The sequence below is a fragment of the Chroicocephalus ridibundus genome, chromosome 2 (assembly GCF_963924245.1).
Source record: "Chroicocephalus ridibundus chromosome 2, bChrRid1.1, whole genome shotgun sequence".
Lineage (NCBI taxonomy): Eukaryota > Metazoa > Chordata > Aves > Charadriiformes > Laridae > Chroicocephalus > Chroicocephalus ridibundus.
Genome location: NC_086285.1, coordinates 19,163,807 through 19,184,356, shown reverse-complemented (window position 1 = coordinate 19,184,356; position 20,550 = coordinate 19,163,807).

Here is a 20,550-nt window from a genome sequence, read left to right as displayed (position 1 = left end):
GAGCATCAAAATACATGCCAGAAAAGAAAATGACAGCAAAGACAGGACTTCAAAGGAAGTGACCTGAAACCAGAAGGAGCCTGGGACCTCAGCGTTCACAGTGAACTGGGAACAGGAGAGTGTGAAACTCCGCCACAGCAGAGCAAAGCTGAGGTGTTAACTCAGGTGACTCTGCCTTTACACATGCAACACACTCCGGTTTGGCAGCATGCATTTTCTGCTATAGGCACCCAGCAGAGGGGAAGGCAGCGGCTGTGGTGCCACCAAGCACCCGGCAGCGTGTGGGCTGGCAAGAAGTAGGCTTGGGGGGAGGCTAGAGGGAAGAAGAAAGCTGTGGGAGGTGAGTAAATCCACTGTCACTATTGTCCATGTCAAGGCGGATACAGCTGCCTGGAAGAAGTGAATGAACAATATAATCTATGGTTGACACCACTGCTCCTTTTCACTAACTCAGACAGAAACTATGTGAAAAGTTTGGTGTTTTTTTTCAACAGAGTACTTCCAGAGATATCTTTTTAGATTTAGCTTGTCTCTTTTCCTTGGCTGTAATCAAACACTTCTGAATAAACAGTGGAACAGTTTCTGAGTTTATTCTGTCCCTTTCCAATTGTATCCATCATAGCAAAGTCAGACTCCATTAATCGATTTCCTTTGCACTTCCCCAAAAAGGACCACGTCAACCCTATTAGCGCCAGGAGCTTCCCACTGGTGCTTGGCCAAAGATGCCCCCGAGCGCTCGGACGCACCACAGCAACTCACATGCCAGAGAGGAGCCTTCAGGAGGGCATGGAGGTTAAAGCAGACATCTGTCTTGATGCGCACTTCAGCTCAACAGTCCTGCCAGTTTTCAGCAGAAAGGGGAATAAATTCTGATCTCACTTTCTCCACTGGGATATTGGAGTCATTTTACCAGTCTCCTTGAAGATTTTTAATGTTTAATTATGGATTTTGGCTCTGAGATCTGGGTCTCAGGTGCAGAAATTGCTGGGCTGATCAAAAAAGAAAGAGAGAGGCATGATAAGTATCTCAGATGGATGCACTCACAAAGGGCTGCTCTTCAAACAAAAAGATAACCTTGCACATCTATCCACATTTACACCTCAGAAAGATTAAGTCAGAAAATATGTAGAAGCTTGAGATCTTTAACCCTGCTGACAACAGCATGGGTGCAGGAAGGATTTCTCTGCTGGGGCTACAGGTGAGCTGAAGCAGAGATAGCAAATGCCAGTGGCTCACGGAGGCACCATGATCCACTTGTTTGTATGTCTTTCAAAGCTTACATTGTCGTTGGTTTGTTAGCTCCTGTGAGAAAACCTGGGAGCTGGATTTGATGGGGTTTGCTATGCAGGTGAGGGAACTGGCTGCATTTTCCTTCGAATCCCTGGCAGGCCTAGCTCTGTGCATCAGCAGCGTGGGCAGCCATGGCAGGCAGAACGTCCCAAGCCCTGGTCCCCCTCCCCAGCCACCCAGGTCCCTCCACCTTCCCTCCCTGCTCTGGCCCTGCCTCTTGGATAAAAGATTATTCATGTCTCACCAAATCATTCCGGACGGGCCTCTCTTTGTGTAGATGGAAATGTGAATGATTGCATCCTTTTGAGAAAGTTTAGTTTCCAATGGGCACAGTGTTAATCTTTTCAGGAACCAAAACCAATTGAACAGAATCGAGTCAGTGTCAGTAAAGAGTCTGCCTGCACTGCTACGGTTACAGTAATACTGTAGCCTGTATTTAGAAGCCTACAAAGGCGGAAGGCAGGAAATATTCTAGACTCTTGTGTACTTCAAGATGTTGTCTGTATCCATCCAGTCATGCTCAGTATGTCTGCTGTGTCCATGACGTTCTCAGACTATCCCTGAGATTTCTCTTGTCCAACTTAGGAAAATTAAAATGCAAACATTTCATCTGAAATAATCACCTAAGTGAAAGTCAGTGGATCAAGACAGGACTCCTCAGAGGCAGTTCACTCCTGCCCAAGGTAGGCATTTGCTGAGGACAGGTAGCTCACCCCTCCCTACGGAGATTTCATGTTTTGAGGACAGCCTGCCCGGGGCTGCACATCTTCCACCCCAGCACTGCTCTTCGGTTGGGCGCAGAGATGGAGTTTCTAGGCACTGTAACCTTTTGGCACCAAATATCCCCTTGACTACATTAAGCTGAAGATTACAGATTACTTCTAGTAACAACTGCACATACAGACACTTGTGATGCGGAGCAGCGGCCATGTGGCTGGCGTATGGAGGCGCAGGGCTCCTGTCTGCTCCAGGAGCACCTACCCCAGCGTTCCCATCCCCATAGCCAGACTCCAGATCCCCACCCGCCCATCGGAGCTGATGCAGTTGCAACTTTGGCTCACCCTGTACTTACAGCTCTTACTTTTAGAATTTTTTTTTCACTTTTTTAGCAACTGGATTTGAGGTGGGTTGCCTGCATTTCCATGATAATAACTACTATCAATTGTTTGTGTACTGCTGTATCCCTTTTCTAATGCAGGACCCAATTATATTTATGAAAACGAGTGTGTCAGAAAGTACCAGAGAATTATACCAAAGAAGTCTCAAGATGGTTTCACAAGACATTATTATCATCATATGAGGTCAGGAGGAAACTGGTTTGTTTAGTGACACATTGTTTGATTTAGCAGCTGAGTGACTCACACCAAATTGAAGATTTGTTGCTACACTGAATGCCTAATTGCAAAGATAAGCCGTGCTGTTAGTCCAAAGATAGTGTGTAGGCTGGGACGAGCAGATGCCAAAATCGTGAAGACAATTACTGAAGTTTAAATTATAAAGTCTGAATTGAAAGCTGTGATTAAATATGGACTGTTCTTCATTAATCACTATTTAGGTTTTTCCCTCTTTGTTTCAGTCTTCACTTTGACAGAAGCAACCCTATAGAGAGGACCTGAAGCAGAGCTAAATACCAGTATCTGATTTGAATCTTGCTTACACAGATCCTCCATTTCTACCACTTAATTAACACTAGTGAAGCTACCCAGGTGCAAAAGTAATCAGAATTTTGGCCTTATACATTCTGTCTGAGATGGGATGACAGCATGTGGACCTCTCCCATCACCTCTGTGCCCTGTGCTTGTCCCAAAAGGCACATACATGAGCCTCGCGCAAACTGTTCCATGTAATCACTGATGCTCGCTCACTCCTTCCTCACTTGCCATCTCTGGTGCAAACAGGAGCACCCCAGCTGAGTGTCCGGTGTGAGCACAGTCTCAGTGGCAGCAGAGGGGCTGGGGGGCCCAGAAAATGGGGTACTGAGGCAGGTGCAGCTGGAGCCCCTCTCCCCGGGGCTGCCTGGGGCCAGGAGAGCTGGGAGGGGGAAGAGCCACTATTCGTCTCCAAGTTTTAAGTTTTAAAAGTGCTGGCAGAGGCACTACCTATTTCTTAAGTGGGAGCTGGAGGTCTTGTCCCAGTGCTCAGATGTCCTTGGGGGTGTTAGAAGGGAGGCACCAGAGATGAAGCTCTCTCCTGAGTGGAAAATCAACTACGTATATTTAATCTGATAATCTTAATTTTTCATCTGGTAAATCCGTGAATGCCATAAACTATGGGGGCAGGAAAAGTGTATTCGATTACAACTGAAGCTCCTGGCCCCATTCCCCCCACAGCCGAGGGATGAGCACCAGCTGTAGCCCATCATTGCTGCTACGACACTGCAAGGGCCACCTCTCCTGGGTCACCTCCCCACGCTCCTCCTGTGGTGCCTTCCCCAATTCTTCACTTCAGGATCTTGCAACAAGGCACCTTCTTGACACCAAGGCATGGTGCCCTCATTGCACGAGACGGTGGCGGTCCCCCCACCACTTTCTGGGGTGCATTTGGGTTTGGCCCCTCTCCAGTGCAGCATGTGGAGGCACAGGGATCCTGCAGAGCTGTCTGGGAGAGCGAGGGGCTCCCAGTGCCCCGGGGGAGGCCTGGGTGCCAGAAGTGGCTGAGACACCCCTGCAAATGACCTCCTTCCTGCGGGAGGGGATATGATGGCAGAAATCCTCCCTCGCTGCTGAGAGCTCCTTTGCTCAGCTCACCAGCAGATGGTGTCCTCTCCGGCACCACCAGCCGCTCAAGGTATAAAAGAGGAAAAGCTCAATTATTGCCGCAAGAGAGCCCGTATGCTCCCCCCTCCCCGCTTGGAAGGGCTGCTGCCTTCTTGGGCACAGACAAGCGTATTCCGTGTGCGCACACGTAGCAGAAATGACGGTGGCCGACAGAGGCAAAGGTAGAACGTGTGATGCAATGATGCGGCAACTCCCATCGCAGCAAGCAGAGCCGTGTTTGCCAGTGACGCTGATTTCGCTCGTTACCAGAGCGTAAAGTCCAGCATGGGACGGCGGCTCTGCGGGCAGGTGCCTCCGTCACGCCACTGCCCTTGAGTGATGGCAGTGGGATAACCCCGTCCTGCCTGTGGGAAAACGTGTCTGCCAGAGCACTGCCCACTTGTTTTCCTAGGTGGAGACCAGCTTAAAAACATCCTCTGTGCTTTCCCCAGCCCAAGGGAGAGGGTACGAGCTGTTAATTTCCATGGCTCCCCAAGGAGCTACAGCAGGACCACCTGGGTGCCCTGGATGGGGCAGCTCGCCTGCTGAAGCCACAGCACACGTTTGTGTGTTTTGATGGGGGGAACCTACAGGATGTATTTGAACAGGGTAAGCACACAGTGAAAGCTAAGAACAGAAATCATCAATAAAATAAGCCCCAAAGCTGTCAGCTGAAATTCCACAAAACGGGCACCGTGAAAGGCGCAGGCGTGGGTTTGTGATGCTCTCGGCTTGGCATTCCGTGGTTCACGCCACGAGCCGGGACAACACACCAAGGGGAGGCAAGGAGGTGCTCAGCGCGCCTGCACAGCTCTCCTGGCTGCGACCACAGACCCAAACCTGCACGGAGGAGATGACAGAGCCCTTCAACTGCAGAGGGCACCCCAAGCACACCTCCATTGCCCTCATCACACCCCACATTCAGAATCCAACAGTTGCAATCATTTTATGGAAGTTACAGGGAAAAAAAAAAAAAATTATTATCAATACAAAGCCAACAGTCATATTTTCCCATTGCGCTGGGGAAGATTAAATAAGGACCTAAGAGTTTATGGAGGTGCAGAAGCAAAGAGATATTTGGGTTGATTCAGAAATCATGGGTTTGGGGGCGCAAGCTTCTCACAAAGCAAAGCTTTTCTGTCTTTTGAGAGGGGTACAACTGCACTGGGTGAATCATCACCCCCAGGGGAAAAATAGCTGGGTGAAAGCCTCCCCACCGCGCCTATGGAAGTGCTGTCTGTGCCCAATTGTTCCCATGGAATAACAATGTTGGCTGCAGGGCTTGTTCTCTCTTGCAAATAGATTAGGCTGCTGCCTCTTAAGCTTATTGGAGATACTGCCCCTCAGCCTGCAGGATTACCTTATCAGCAGCAACCAGATGGAGCCTATCAGGGCCACGCCAGTCATTCCACACCTGTTGATCCTATGTGGGAGCCAAAAAATTAATTGCTTAGAAATGTAAAAGCAGAAGCTGAAAATCATGACAAAAAAAGATTAAAGGGGAAAAGTGGGGAGGGCTGGGAACTTCTTGCCTGATATTGGTATCGCTGTCAGCACATTTTGGAGAATGACTTACGCAGCATCTGATGCAGTTTGCAAACGCAAGAGAGGTGGGGACCCCAGAGAGCAGATATTTTTGGCAAGAAATACCTATTTAGTGGCTACCAGCCGTGTTCAATTTGCATACATTTAACTCGTGGAGATAATAGCAAATGCAAAAAGCTTTCTGAAAGGATCCAGCACAGCCATGCTCTTGGCTTCCTGCTCCTGCGCGGGGTGTCGCTCCCCCCTGAATCCCTCCCAGCAGGGCTGGGGCTCCCTGGCACATGACTTTCAGGGTGACCATAGTCTCGAGGAGGAGCTCCCATGTCAGCGTGAGTCCTTGCACCGGGGTGGGCTGTGTCTGTCTCCAAGCCTCCCTGTGCTGCAGAGCATGAAGGAATAACGTTTCGCAGCTCCCTGACCGTGACAACCTCCAAGTGCCTGAGCCATGAGCGCGAAGCAGATCAGACCTCCACGGTCACCACGGGGATGTGCACCATGAAACAGCTCGGGAAGCAAAAAAATCTTGCTCTCCCTGGCAAGAACAGGTTTGCTCCATCTTCTGTAAATCACTAGTCACGCTTTGGATGATAGGAATAATGACAACAAATTAGGGGAAAATGCATACAAAGATCATATGGAAAATCTGACATTTTTATCCTTGCCTTCTGCCCTGAGGAGCCCCAGTCCTGGGGGAGAAGTGAGGGTGGGGGGATGCTACTCACGTCCCTGCACCCGTGGTGTCTCATGCGACCACCGTGGCACTGGAGGAGGCAGCAGGCTGTAATCTCACCCTGCCCCACACCTCGCAGCATCTCTGAGCGCTCTGCATGTTCCTTAATTTTGTACACGGGATTTATATGCATATGGCAGGCACGTGGGCTGCAGCTGGGCAGGCAGCACAGCGGGCTCGACTTGACAGCAGCCACCGATGGGCAACGTGCCCATGAGGCAAGTGGGGCACACTCAGCCGCCCGGCCAACCCACAGCTATGGGGAACACAGGCTGGAGCCCCAGAGCACTGCACACCTCCAAGGAGTGCCCTAGACCACCTGGCAGATAGAAGCCTACTGATGACAATCCAAGTAAGACCCAGAAGATGCAACTAGGGTGTCTGTGCACGCACTGGGAGGACAAGTTTCCTTCCTGTGTCTCTGCAGGTACCAGCAGCCCAAAGACGCAGGTGATGGCAGAGGTCTGCGCTGTGGGGAAATGGGGGAATTACCTGTTGCACCGTGGTGAAGCCCCACTCCAAGCAGTTACTCCAGGAAGCCTCATTTTTGGAAATGTCTTATCATTTTGATTCCCTGAAACTAATTTTGCGTGATTCACGCATTTTGTTGTGCCTGATTAAATGACGGCAGTCATTCCACAATCCTTTATTTACGGACAAAGAATGAAAATAGCACTGCTAAAAACAGCAGGGACTGAGGAGTGCTCCTATTCAATTTGCACAACACGCATTATTCTACCTAGTGGTTTTAGCACCATTTTTAATTAAAATGGCAAATCTCTTAGGCCAGCCTGCATTCATGTCCTTTAGCTCCAAATTTGTTAACTCCTTGCGGGAATAATTTGGCTTTAATTCTCAAACTTTGCCTCTTCTTTTAGTTCTCTCCCATGAAGTGATTCAGGCAACTATCAGAATTTTCTTATTCTCCTTATTTACGCTGTTCAGACTTGCCTGACCTCTTAAGAGGAACTGGACTCTGATACTCTGCTTCTGTACAGAAGTCCATAGCCACTGCCTCATCTCATGGACCATTTATGCTGGGTGAGGTCACTGAAGTCTCATAGAAGTCTACAACAGCATTGCTTGAAATTCATATGGCTGTGACGTGGAGAACACCTAAGAGCCACTTTATTTTCATGCAAATAGAGGACTGCTTTGTGTCCTGCTGTAGGTAACAACAGTTTCGTTGTCCTCCGTATACCAGATAAGCCTCTGGGAGCAGGGGACCATGCTTAAACTGGGTTTTGTGTACCTGCCACCAAGAGGAAATATTTTTTTACACCTAGGCTGCGTCACTGATAATGAAATGGCACTGGGAGCTGTGCTGGGCACGGGAATGCCACTGTTCACACTGCCAAATTGCCAGATCAGCTCCTAGTGTGTTTTCAACAGGGGGCTAACAAGGACACTTCTGAACGACCCTCAGTCCCAGGGGGATAGCACAGGCCAGGCTGTTTCTGGTGGGCAGTTTGGGGTGGGTCACTTGGCATCACGTGCCCTTTTTGGCATGTTTAGTGTTAGGGAAATATGTAGAAAGCTGGCTCAAAGATCGTTAACAGTGGAGTGAAGTTTATGTAGGAAAGATCTACATACTGTTTCAAAAAACCCTGCCGTACAGGCCCCTATACCAGGTAAAATGGGTGGGATTCTTCTTGTCTGACTGGTCTACCCTTCAGCTGGTCACTGAAGGCTCCTGCAGTGTCAGTCGGCAGAAACAGGTGCCTGCAAGCCTTTACCCACCCGACCTATCTGCTAGAAGTGTTCTTTCAGATGGGATGAATCACTTTCCTGGAATTGCCCGTTCCTCTCCACTGACTTTAAAGAAAGTTATATGTCTTCATTTGGCCAGCTGAATACCACCTCAGGCAACCGACAGGGAAAAAAAAAGCTTTTCCCTTTGTAAGAAATGGGGTCTGAGTTTTTCACTGCCTCTTAGTCCAGGAGGTGCCTGATTTAGGGGCAGAGTCTCTGCACACTCCTCTGTAACGGTGGAGAGAAGCAGACACCTCCAGAATAATCCCGATTTATGGGCAGCGCTGCCCCTCAGCAATGCCTGGCTTTCCAGTGCTGCGGGCAGCCGGCAGCGATGCTGCTCACTGTTCCACCCCGACACAGTGCCATCAGCGCAGCCCAGGTGAGTTAAAATATTTCCCAGGAAATAATGCAAATGGAAGCAAAAAAAAATTATCGAAAATACAATTTAAATGCATTATGGCAGCTCTGCCACCCTCTACATCTCTCTCAGGAGAAAGCAATCCTTGCCTCTTAGAGTGCCACAAAAGGACCCATAAACACAATCACTGTAAATAGTCATCAAAAATGTGAGAGCCAGTTGCGCAGTCGTTCTGTAATTTCGATCCTTGGGCAGAACACTTGCGGGAAAGGGAATATAAATACGTACATGTTTGTTTACTAAACATTATCTGTCAAAAAGCTGTCAGTAAGGTTTTTGTCTTTCATGAAACAACAGTGACATCCAGTGGTACCGTGGGTGTAGCCGAGGAACGGTAAAGCCTTCCCCCGGACAGACTCCCGCTGCCCTGGGGCAGGCTCCCTCCTGGCCCCTCGGGGGACACCGGCGGGACACAGGCAGCTCCAGCTGCCCACAGGCTGGGGCAGCACTTCTGTAATGGAAGGACCTGTAAAAGAGAAGAGAGAGGAAAAAAAAAAAAAGGGCTTTTTTTCAGAGCATGGAGTGAGAACCCATGCGCTACAGAGGCTTTTTAACTGCACATACAGGGCAAAAATATAACAGCCTGTTTTCTGAAAAACAACATCTGCATGTCAGTCAAAGTCTACTTCTATGTAAACAAATGCATGGTATAAAAAATTATTCCCAGGCACTTAATTTTACTTGCTCTAAGACATAATTAAAATTGTCTCTTTCTTTTCATTTATTTTTTCCCCCCATTTTTCTGTTTTGCATCCTGATTTATAACCTCCTTAAAAATATTTTCCTTGGGCTTTCTCTCTAATCTCTTCCAATTTCCCTTTATTTTTCTACCACTTAGGTTTGGATTGGCTCAGTTAAATGTTCTTTTCAACTTCCGATCGGTTCTCTTGAATAAGCTCTCGGAGAGCGTCTGTCTCACTCTGCTGTCATTTTGACTTACTTCCTTATCACTTTCCATTGATTTTCTTGTAGGACTTAATTTTAATCCAATTTACAGTGTCGGTAATCTGGGTAGCTTCTTTTAGTTAGCTTTAGATCCCAACTCATTTCCTTTCCATTGACAACTGTCCGGCTTTCTCCATTTAAATCCCGGTACTCACTCCGTCTCGGCCAGGCTGTTCCCTTTCCGGCTGGGGCTCGCTGGCTCTCGCCTGCTGCTGCCCGGAAAGCAGTGAGGGACCGAAGGGCTGGGAGATCAGGTGGCGGGAGGCAGAGCGTCGGACAGACACCCTCCCCACCCTGGCTTTCAGTTTATTTAGTTGTGGCAAGAGCAAGCAGAGGGAACGCAAATCTTTCCTCTGCGCCGGCACCGCCAGCAGTCACGGCGCAGAGTCCCGCTGGATGCGGGAGCGCAGTGCCAGGGGTGAGCGGTTCTGCAAGGACCCAGGGGACGTCAGGTCCAGCTTCCCGAGGACCCACGGACATCGACGGGAGTCGGGCTCCATCTGCACGGGTGCACCGCTCCCCGGGTTTGTCAAGGAAGAGTTGTTTGCCTGGGGCACATACAAAGAGACATGAACTATCAGTGTGAAGCCAACACTCGGTAATTAAAGCATTTGAAACCCTACCCCTCAGCCCCTGAACACAGGATGCACGCTCTTGTTCCTGCAATAAAATGGTCAAAATTCGTTGCATTTTAATTAGCATTTATTGGGCATGAAGCTACAGTGAACTGTGAACACTCTTCTTTCAGGGTGAATCCAGGAGGTATTTGTAGCTGTGTGATGCTCATCTTTCTTTTTCTTCTGTCTTATTCTCTCTTCTTGCATGATTCACATATCCAGTTCCTTCCTTGAAATGTAAATGAAAAAGCTATTCCATCAGATCTATATAGAAAATCATCAATGCTCTTATCTCCAATAGCCCAACCACACATTTGGGGGAAAAAAACCCACGCTATAATATGAGCACATTTTTCTCTCAGAAATGTGCTACTTTACAACATTTAATTAAAGATAGAAAAATCATCTTTCCAGTTATTTTCCAATAGATCAGTCTTTCATTTCTTCTGCAGGAATAGCAGGAAAACTCTTAAAAAGGAATTAAAAAGTAGCTATGCTTGACAGGAAAGGAGCAAAAATGCAGTATTTTCCGCTGCTTACATTGAACAACGACAACACAAACTCGGCTGCATCTATTAGGAAACATCATGTGCTCTTTCCCTGCTGTACATCCATCTTTCGTCCAGCTGCCAACTGGCTTAATCTTTCAGCAGCAAATAATTTTCACTTAATGAGAATTTACTCTTAAGTGCCTTCTCCCTCAGGAGCACACGTTTCCTCTTTGTCCACCATGGGTCTTTCTATGCAGATTGCAGCAGTTATTGGAGCATGATGAGCCTTATTACAGGTATTGATTTGTCTTAGGCTGCTGTCTAGACAACTATTTGCATTGAACCATCACACACACACACACAAAGACCAGCCTTTATTTTTCAATGGCTACTTGTTTTACTTGCCAGGGCATAGGCAAGCTTACTCTGATCAGCCCGGGTGATCCTCCGAAGCTGTGCTGCTCCATAACTTGCGAGGACGCAGCGAGCGAAGGCAAGGTGGAGGCTGTAATGGACTGTCACATCTCACCGGCTGCACGGGTTTATTTTTAGATCAGTACATCAGACATGCATTAAGAGTGATGGGAACTTGCTCTCAGCCGCTCCTCCTCTAAGTGACTTTTTGAAGGAGCTCAGTGCTCCTCCCCACGACGCCTGCTCCAGGCAGAGAGGCAGGACAGGGATGGCTGCCTGGCCTCTGCGGGAGGGAGCGCCGGGGGCGCAGGAGGGGTACTGACGGCAGTGAGGGTAGCACCTCGCTACGTGGCAGGGCTGAAAGTCATTACAAATATCTTCAAGATGCCCTATAAAATGCTTATCTTGACATGGGCCTACTTCCTGCTATGCTCCTTGCACTTGCTTAACTTTTAACAAATGAAAAGTCCCACCAGAGTCACGGAGCCCAAATTTCATTCTCCAATAACATGCAGAAACGCTTGAAGTAAGTTGCACGAGCAACATCCTATTATTGTCTTGCATCTCTGCATTGATACTTGCTGTGTTGCGTATTGAATGTGTGAGTACTTGCTCTCAAACTATGTTTCACTTCTGAGGAAAATGCTGCCATGATACCGAGTACTACTGTTGCACACAGGCCTAGTCAAAACTTTCCAAGGATCAATCTGTAAACAAAAAGAGATTAATTTCCTTCAAAGAACTTCTCTGAGAAGATTAATCCGGTTTTTTACTGTCTCCAATATTATGCTGGGACTGGTTTTCATGCACTTGGAGATCTTTACTGAAGTGCTGCTACATCTGTTCAATATTTATGTATTCATTTTTGTAAGGCCCATAGTATTGTAAGGGCACAGTCTCCATTTGGCAGCTTCTTTTAAAGGGCAAAAACGAGCACCTCAATCATTATCTTGTCTGGCAAAAGATGGAAGAAGGCTTGCTCTGGAGCAATTTAAAAATCATGAGGCTGTAAGCTTCTCTTTAACTAGGGGTGTTAAAGCAACGACAGTTACACTTTATCCCCTGCTCACTGCTGCTGGGCTTCTGATCCCAGCCTCCCAGACTGTGTGGGACCATGAACGAATGAAAAGCGAGCCAGGCTGGGGACGGGGCCCCTGTCACCTGCCTCAGGCAGTGGATGTCCTCAGTCAGGCATCCTTCTCTGCGGGGTTCATCAGGCTGCATGGCCCATGGATTCCCACGCTGGGGATCACACTCAAAAGAAAAGTAATTTCATCAGTGCATCCCTTGTTCTGGTATGTTCAAAACTCTCCTAAAATGTGGGAGACAGAGTTTGATCCCTCCCAAGCTGAGCAAGTCCTGCAGCCCTGGAGAAGTACCCTAACGAGTGCACAGCCCTCACAAGAGGTCCAGGCAGACCAAACCCACGGGGGTGATGGCACCTACCATACCCCTCCGGCTATTCATGATGGTGGAAGGGGTGATCCCCCACCACAATGGCCTGGAGGACCCCTACGGTCACTCAGACCTCCCCAGCCAGTCAGTGCAGGGAGCGAGCTTCCCACGTGGGGTGGGGTGGGCTGGGTCTCTACCTGCAGCACCTTTCTCCGTGGGTATACGGAATTTAGGAAGAGTTGGCAATCCCTCCCCTGAAACTCTGGGGACACAGCGCCCAAATTGAGCTCCTAAAGTAAAGGCTAAGTCTACCTCACGCTTACCCAAAAAACACTGAGCTGCCAGATATGCTTCCCCTTCTCTGCCGTGACCCATTTATCGAGTTATGACATTAGGCATAATTAGTTGTACTGCTGCATTTGCAATCAATTTAAAATTGGCAACTTCAGTTTGTTTGTTTGTTTGTTTTCTGTAAAACTGTCTCAGGGTCTGAAAGTAAGTGCAGATGGAGAAATAATTGCAGAGACTTATAGTTCAAGTCAGGCAATCTCCTTAAGGAGTTGGGGGCTGTTCAGAAGATATCTGCTGTGAGTCACCACCGGACCCTGATCCCAACGGCACTTCTGTGCACACAGTCAGCGGCTTACATTTTCACAAACGACTGGTGATTATTGAAGCTAAATATGAAGGAATTGCCATCTGCCTGTATGTACCTCTCATGGTGCCTGAAACCCAGCCCCGAAAACGCAGACTCTGGAGGCCACTGGCCGCTTGGTAAATACAGAGCAAGGTGTGTATGTCTTATTCATATCTTTGGCATACATACTTAATGCCTGACATTTAATGGACTATTTGCAGAGTAGGGTAATAGAGCTATGAGTAAATCTAAGATGCAGCTGAAGCAGAAGCACCTATCTGGGTCCTCAACCCTGAATAAAAGAGGTCTTTTCAAGAAGTCAATTTAACATACACCATTTGTATGCCTGCTCCCTTAAAAATTTTACCTGGAAGGGAAATTATCTGGAGAAAGACTATCCTGCATTGACGTAGAAACAAAAGGGAGTGATTTCATGACACTTGAAATCACGGAGGGTCTTCCCATTGAGCTCGATGGGAGCAAAGCTGGTGTTTCACGGCTCGCATCCGTGTGGCTCACACAGGCACGCAGCTCTGTTACCATAGCACCAGGGCTCCTCTTGCAGCACATTTTCCATCAAGTGCTGTTTAAATTTTTTTTCTAAAATCCAAGAATCCAAAGCAAGTAACATGTTAATGAAATGTCTTAAAAAAAAAGAAAATATATGCTCTGCTATTATTATATTGTAATAAGGATGCTGAATCTGCAAGTTTCCCTTTGATTTTCCCGTCTCTTCTTTTGCAAGACATTGAATTATCATATTCCATCAATATACTATAATTTCTATTAGCTGAAATAGGAACTTGCCATGAACTATGTAAAATGGATGGGAGAATAAACATAGGTACTCCATCTCAGTACAGCACTCTGGATTTTGTTTCTTATCGTTATGTGTATTATAGGTACTGCACAAATAGATAGATAGTAAGGGAAAATCCCTGTTCAGCCTTGTTTAAACAGACAAAATAATGAAGAAACTCGATGAAGTTTGAGCAACCTGATCTAGTGGGAGTGTCCCTGCCCATGGTAGAGGGGTTGGAGCAAGATGATCTTTAAGGTCCCTTCCAACTCTAACCACTCTATGGTGCTGTGAACAGCAGGATGGCAGTAATACCTCCTAGTATTTTCAGCCTATGGCCTGGATTTATGAACTTTAGGTATTTTTCTGGATTGCAAAAACTCGAAGCCTCATCACTCAGGATCCCTCAGTCCTGCCTAAAGAAATAGTCACCTTCAGAGCACTTTTGATCCCATTGCTCCAAGAGGTAGCTCAGGCTGATGATGGTCAGCCAGTTGTCATAATTAAGTAGGATAACTTCAGCCCCCCCGTTCACAGATTGTAAGTATGGAGAGATTTTTAAAAGTGCTTAATTTGTATCTCTAGGTCCAGGATGTAGTTCATTGTTTACAAATACACAAAATCGTATATTTCAGCTCCATCAAAGCACTTTTGACTCAACCTATACATTTTTATTGGCTTCTCTGCTCTCCTAAAACAGTGTGCTCTCCTTAAGTGACAGGAAAGCTTCCAACTGCTCTCTTCCTATAAATCTAGTACCTTTTAATCAAAGAGGGAAGCTTTGTATTGTAGCAGGCAGCTTATAAAGTGGCTTTTACCAAGCTGAGCCACTTATTTGTAAGCCTTTCTATTAGGGAGCTACAGATAAGCCATCCACGATCTGAGCAAGGTCCGAGGTCTGAGCAGGGTCTGCTCTCAGCGACACCGATGCAGATTTGGAGCAACTTCCCTGAAGTCAATAGCTGGATGCATAAAAGTTGAAAAGCCCTCCAGCCACGCTCTCGTCCACCCAAAAGTGCAGGCATTTTTTCTCTAGAGCTTCCTGTTGTTCTCGAATGAAATATGTCATTCAGAGGGGAACAGGAGCACCGCTCTGTTTTTCAGCACCCTTTTAATCTTGCAGCAGGATTAAAATGCTTTTGGGTTTAATGCTAATCATATGCCCCCTGATTTTAGAGTGGCCTGGAGTTCCTCTAAATTGTTCGTGTGGCGTGACAAGGGCGCTTCTGAGAGGATTAGAGAATTGTGCATGTCATTTAAGGTCAAAAAGGCCTCCCATTCATTTTCAAAATGCCAAAACTTCTTTCCCTAAAATTCAGTTTCCCTGCAAATACAACCATATGGGTAATGCTGAAAATTTTGTCCACTTCAGAGGCCAGTCTGGTAAGGGAAGCATCCCACATGCAATCAGCAGTGATTACTCTGTGCTCTCCCTCCCAGAGGGGATGTCCTGAGGTACCCCCAGCCTTCGGCTCAGGAGTGAAAATCCCCTTTGGCACCCTGGTCTCATACCAGCAGGACATACCTCAGGCATGTGGCTGGTTTCTTACTAGACTTCTCCTTTTGCCAAGCTGGGATAGTGGTGTTTCTTTGTAGTATTGCTATTTCCTCTACCTCGTTTTTCCCCTCAGGCAAGGCCACCGGGAAGCTTGGGTTCAGGATTGCGCAAACATGGATTAAAATCTCCTTAAGGGTCAAAACGTCTGTCTGCAGATCTACGGCGCATTTTGAAAAGAGCTATTATGTAGCCTGAGACACAGTGGTAAAAGGAAGAGAGACTAAATCACCTTGAAGAATTCAATTATTTTCTTATAAATTGGTCGTTGCCACTTTTCTAGTCAATAAATTTAGCAACGTTTTACAGTATCTCCTTCTAACCCTCTGTTACATTTAAGTGCAAATTTTTAGTTTGTGCAAGAGCGTGATGCAAGACATTTGAAGGTTTGAGGTCTTTGTCAGCTGAATTGATTGGCAGCCTGAGGCAAAAATAACTCATTATAGTGAGAAATATATAGAATAGATTAATTTCTCATTGCATTCAAATGATTTTGGGGAGGGAATTTTCCACAGTAGCTTAAACTCCTTCTCCCCTTCCTCCTGCCTCCTTTCACCTCTCTCACACATACTTAGGTGGTTCCTGCTCGTATTTTTACTGCTTCTTTATTGTACTATATATATTTTCAAATCTTTGAGTGTAAACTGTAAACAGTAAAAATAATCTTATCCATCTCAGTACTATCTGATCTCTGTCTTCAAATAGTTATTCTTCTTAGGCATATTAGCTTTATTTAAAAACATTTCATTAAGTTACTCGATTTGCAAATCAGTCATTTAACATTCAAATCTTGTCTATGGGAATACATTCCATATAAGATCAGCTTAAAAAAAAAACTCGGGAGAAAAAAGATAGAGAAGAGCAGAAGTTCAGAGAAGGTGAAAAATTAGTGACTGTTTCTCACATGCAGCAACTGAAGGGCATTAAATGACATTTCCAGCAAGTCTCAAAAAATGAAGCAATTTGACACAGAATGCATAATTAAACTGTGGAACTCAGTTGCTGCCACAAAATGCCAAATGGAGATACCCACGCAGTGCTGGGCACTGGAGATACGATAGTGAGCTAACCTGAGCTTTTGTCCAGCTCAGCCTCTCACACTCTCAGGTTCTTGTTGTGTTTCTTACCCTGCATCGAGAAAATGTAGAAATTCATCTAGTTTCAGAATATTATATAACAAGTAAGTCCATGCAAATCCATGGATGTGGTGGGAATTCTTACTGTATACGCTGAAGGCATAACTCCCTCACCCCGCGGGGGCAGGAATCACGTGGTTCAGGATGAGTTCCCAGCCCGAGCCTCATGGCCCATTCAGCGTGTGGAACAGATGCACCGTTTTGTTTCTTAGCCCTCAAGGAGAGTGATCACATTCAGGTGGTAGATGGCTTTTTGAAAATAAGAAAACAGAATTTGAATAGACACGACAAGCCGTGATGCACCGACACTTTGGCAGGGAAAAATGTTTCCTTTCTGTGCCAGCCCTTCATTGTCCTCTCAGGTAAATACGCTGCCTGCCAAGGAGATCTACTGTTTGCATACACACAGAAATATACAAATATTCAACACTGTCTTTCAGGGAAGGCAATACGAATGAGGCAGCCTGGACTCAAAAAGTCTAACTTCAACTCCGTGTCTTTTTCTCTCCCTTTAAAAAAGAAAGAATACATCTGTATTGCTTGGAAAGTTGTGCCTGAAAGCTGCTGGTGACAAACTTTTTGTATCATCCACTGCCACAAGCAAGCCAAAACCTTGGCGAGGGGGGTGTTGCACAGCCCTGGGACGTGACTCAGTGCAGAAGCCCAGCTCGGGGCTGCTCCTCCCCGGGCTCTCTGCTCCAGTGCTCCAGGGGTAGGCGAGCTCCTGATGCTGCCAGATGGCACTTTTTGGAAGAACTTGAATGCATTTAAATAACCACTGACTATTCTTGGGGATCAGCTGTGAAAGGCACCTCACGAGGCTCTGCACTGTTTTACATAACCTACGCCTTGCTTTTCTTTTGTTAGTTGTGCATGTCTGCATTAGCTAAACTGAGGACCTGACCTGAACCCTGTGTACGTGAACTCCATGGACCTGACCTGATCTCCAAGTCCATGAACTCCATGGTCCTGCCCTGAACTCCACGGTCAAACTGACCTGAACTCCTCTATGGTCCTGACCCAAAATCCATGGTCAAGCTAAGCTAGCAAAGATACATGGCATTTTCTGTAAAACAAGGGAATTTATGTGCCTTGGTGGCCTCTTTTAAGAGAAAGAGAAGTTTGATCTAACTCTTTGAGTCCTTGTGCCCTAATGATTTAGAAATATCAGCCTTTCCAGGTGGGCTCCTCTTTCTTTGGAGTCAGAGTGTGCTGTGATCCTCTCCTCCCTCCTAATTACAATAGAGGTTAAAAAAAGAAAAAGTACTGATAGTTTTTTGTATGTATAGCTTATTTGTGCATGTGGTTTTTGCAAGGTTGGAAGAGCATTTCACAGCTCACAGGATGAAGCACCTCTGCCACTCTATGGCTGCCCGTGTTGTCAATGCCCATTTGCACAGCGAAGGGGCAGGATCCCCTCCTGTAGAAAAGAAGGTCAGATGATGCAGCGTAGAAGCTCAGCATTTCCCCAACACTTCAGCCTCAGGACACTGAAGGATCAGTGCATTGACTGCATTGGGGACCTGCTACTTATTTTTCTCCCTGATATTAATTCTTCCAAAGTCTCACACCTAGGAGATTATGGCTTTTGTGCCTTATCCAGCTTAGTTTGTTGGTTTACACCACCAAATTCTTGATACCCTGTGGACTGACCATGAGTAGCTCTCCGTGTATAGTTCACTGCTCAGGAGAAGGAGACAGAGAGAAGTCTTTTCTTCAAAGCAATGTCACTCCATGAGGATGGGGATGAGAAGAAAACCCAACAGGAATGACAGGAAATAAAGGGAGGGACTCTTTATCAGGGACTGTAACAATAGGATGAGAGGTAACGGTTTGAAACTGAAAGAGGTGAGATTTAGACTGGATATTAAGAAGAAATTCTTTATTGCGAGGATGGTGAGGCACTGAAACCGGTTGCTCAGGGAAGTTGTGGATGCCCCATCCCTGGAAGTGTTCAAGGCCAGGCTGGATGGGGCTTTGAGCAGCCTGGTCTAGTGGGAGGTGTGACACTGGGGAAGATAAAATCCTCCTTTATGGTCACCCTAATAGTGTTTTTCTAGGCTGATGCAGTATTTCAAAACAATGCAGCTTCATATGGCAGGACTTTGGCTCCTTTACCACTTCTGCTTGAGTTTTTTGTTTCCTACATCTTTGCAGCTCAACAGATCAGCTCCATTTAATTTGAAATAAAGACAATGGATCTCCGCTCTGAAAATTTCCACTCTTCCAGAGGAGAAGAAGGAGTCAATAAGCAGCTGCCACATGCACAAGCCTTATGTGAGGGCTTTTCTCAGACTCAGCAGGGAAAATGAGATTCAGGCAGACTGTGTAATCAGTGATTCTCTCCAGCTCCTGAAAAAGGGCAAATAGACTTAAACATCCAAATTTAAAAATGCAGCTGAATGGGCCATGAAATACAGTATCTACAAAACCAGACTTCTTTGAACAGTGCTCTTCGCTTTGCAGAAAATGTGGCTCCTGTGTATGAGTAGCTGTGGGGAGAAAAGGAAGAAAATAGAAGACAGCTGTGCAAAATAAATATTACTTTGCTTCTGTTTTAGGCATAAAATATCTCTAAGCTCACCAGGGTTTGTAATAGAGGGGTATTATTTTTCGTAAATGAAAATGTCAGAAGTCCAATGTACGGGTTCGTGAGTTTAATAGAAATGGTCTCTCTTGTAACGCTACGCTTTATATTCTAGTCACGATGCATCAGCAGTTTATTCTGGAGTTCATTCTGAGGAGGTAATGACTAGGAAAATGACAAAGAAAACTGTTACTGACCATTAGTGAGCAATCACTCTGTCATATTACCAAGATAATTTAGATAAATGTGGGGTTTAGCTGTCTCCAAGGGAGATGGGATGCTGATATCTTAGATAGTGCTGCTTTTTAAAGCTTTTGCATTTGATGAATATATATTTTCGCCTCAAAGACACAGACTAGTTCCCCATATCTTCCTGATGGAAATAGTAATAGCTCATTTCAATGCTGTCATCTTTGCTCGGTTGTGTAGAGCATGAAGCTACAGAGTTTTGCAGCAAATATGGAAAGCTCTGTTTGGAAACATAAGGTATTTAATAAATGAATGTAGAGCATACCATGTTTTTCTTCAATTGGCTTCCATTATTTTAGCAGCTGCTAATTATGCAGTGTTGATATTTAGAGAAAGAGTAACAGATTTATCTGTTCCATCTGGATAATCAGGCTTTTAGAGCATGTCCTTCTACCAACATTGAACTTAACTCTTTCTGTTTCTTTTTTTCCTCTTGAGGCCATATCAGGTTAAATAAAACGGTGCAGAATTTCAGTTGAGATAATTAGACAATTTTGTTCTAGTTTTTAAAAGTAGTTTCTCTGTAGCCATCACTGGCATGAGGCGGCTTACTGGGAGCTGCATTGGATCAGCTTGGTGTTAAGGCGTGGATTCATAGCACAAAGGCCAAAGACGTTCAAGATCAATCTGCCAACACTAGGTTTATACATCCCGTATAATATGGGCTTTTCCATGTTGTACATTAAAGACTACTTCCTTCTCCAAAAATGTAGTTTTGCAGGAAGGTTTTGCAGCAGTCCTAAAAACAGATATTCAGGTGCCAGGTACCCAGGAAAGCAACGTTTGCATGTTGTACCTACAGTCGAGCTATACGTGCAGAGGGCAATCCTGCATGGCATGTGGAAGTGCTGTAAAGCCACTTCTGTAAAGAACTCAGTTACCGTCGTACCCACAAGCTCCATATGCCCATGAACAGCCCTAAAATGGATGTGCATCTAATAAACTTGCAATTGACTCCACATTCTTGAGCATTGCCAAAGTGCTGAGATCTACCTGGAAAGGAAAACATCCTGAGCCAGCACAAAAGAAAGGTGTAAATCACCCTGATCCACCTCCAAGGCTGATAACTTTCCAGGCACAAATGAAAATTTATATCTTCAATGTCAGTAATCTTTTAACCAGGGATGAAACTAAACAAAAGGAGGGCTATTATAATCTCCAGAATTGATGCTGTGGTAGGTTTAGGATTAGACCCTGTTACTCCAGAATTTGTGGTCAATTTTTGCAGTAT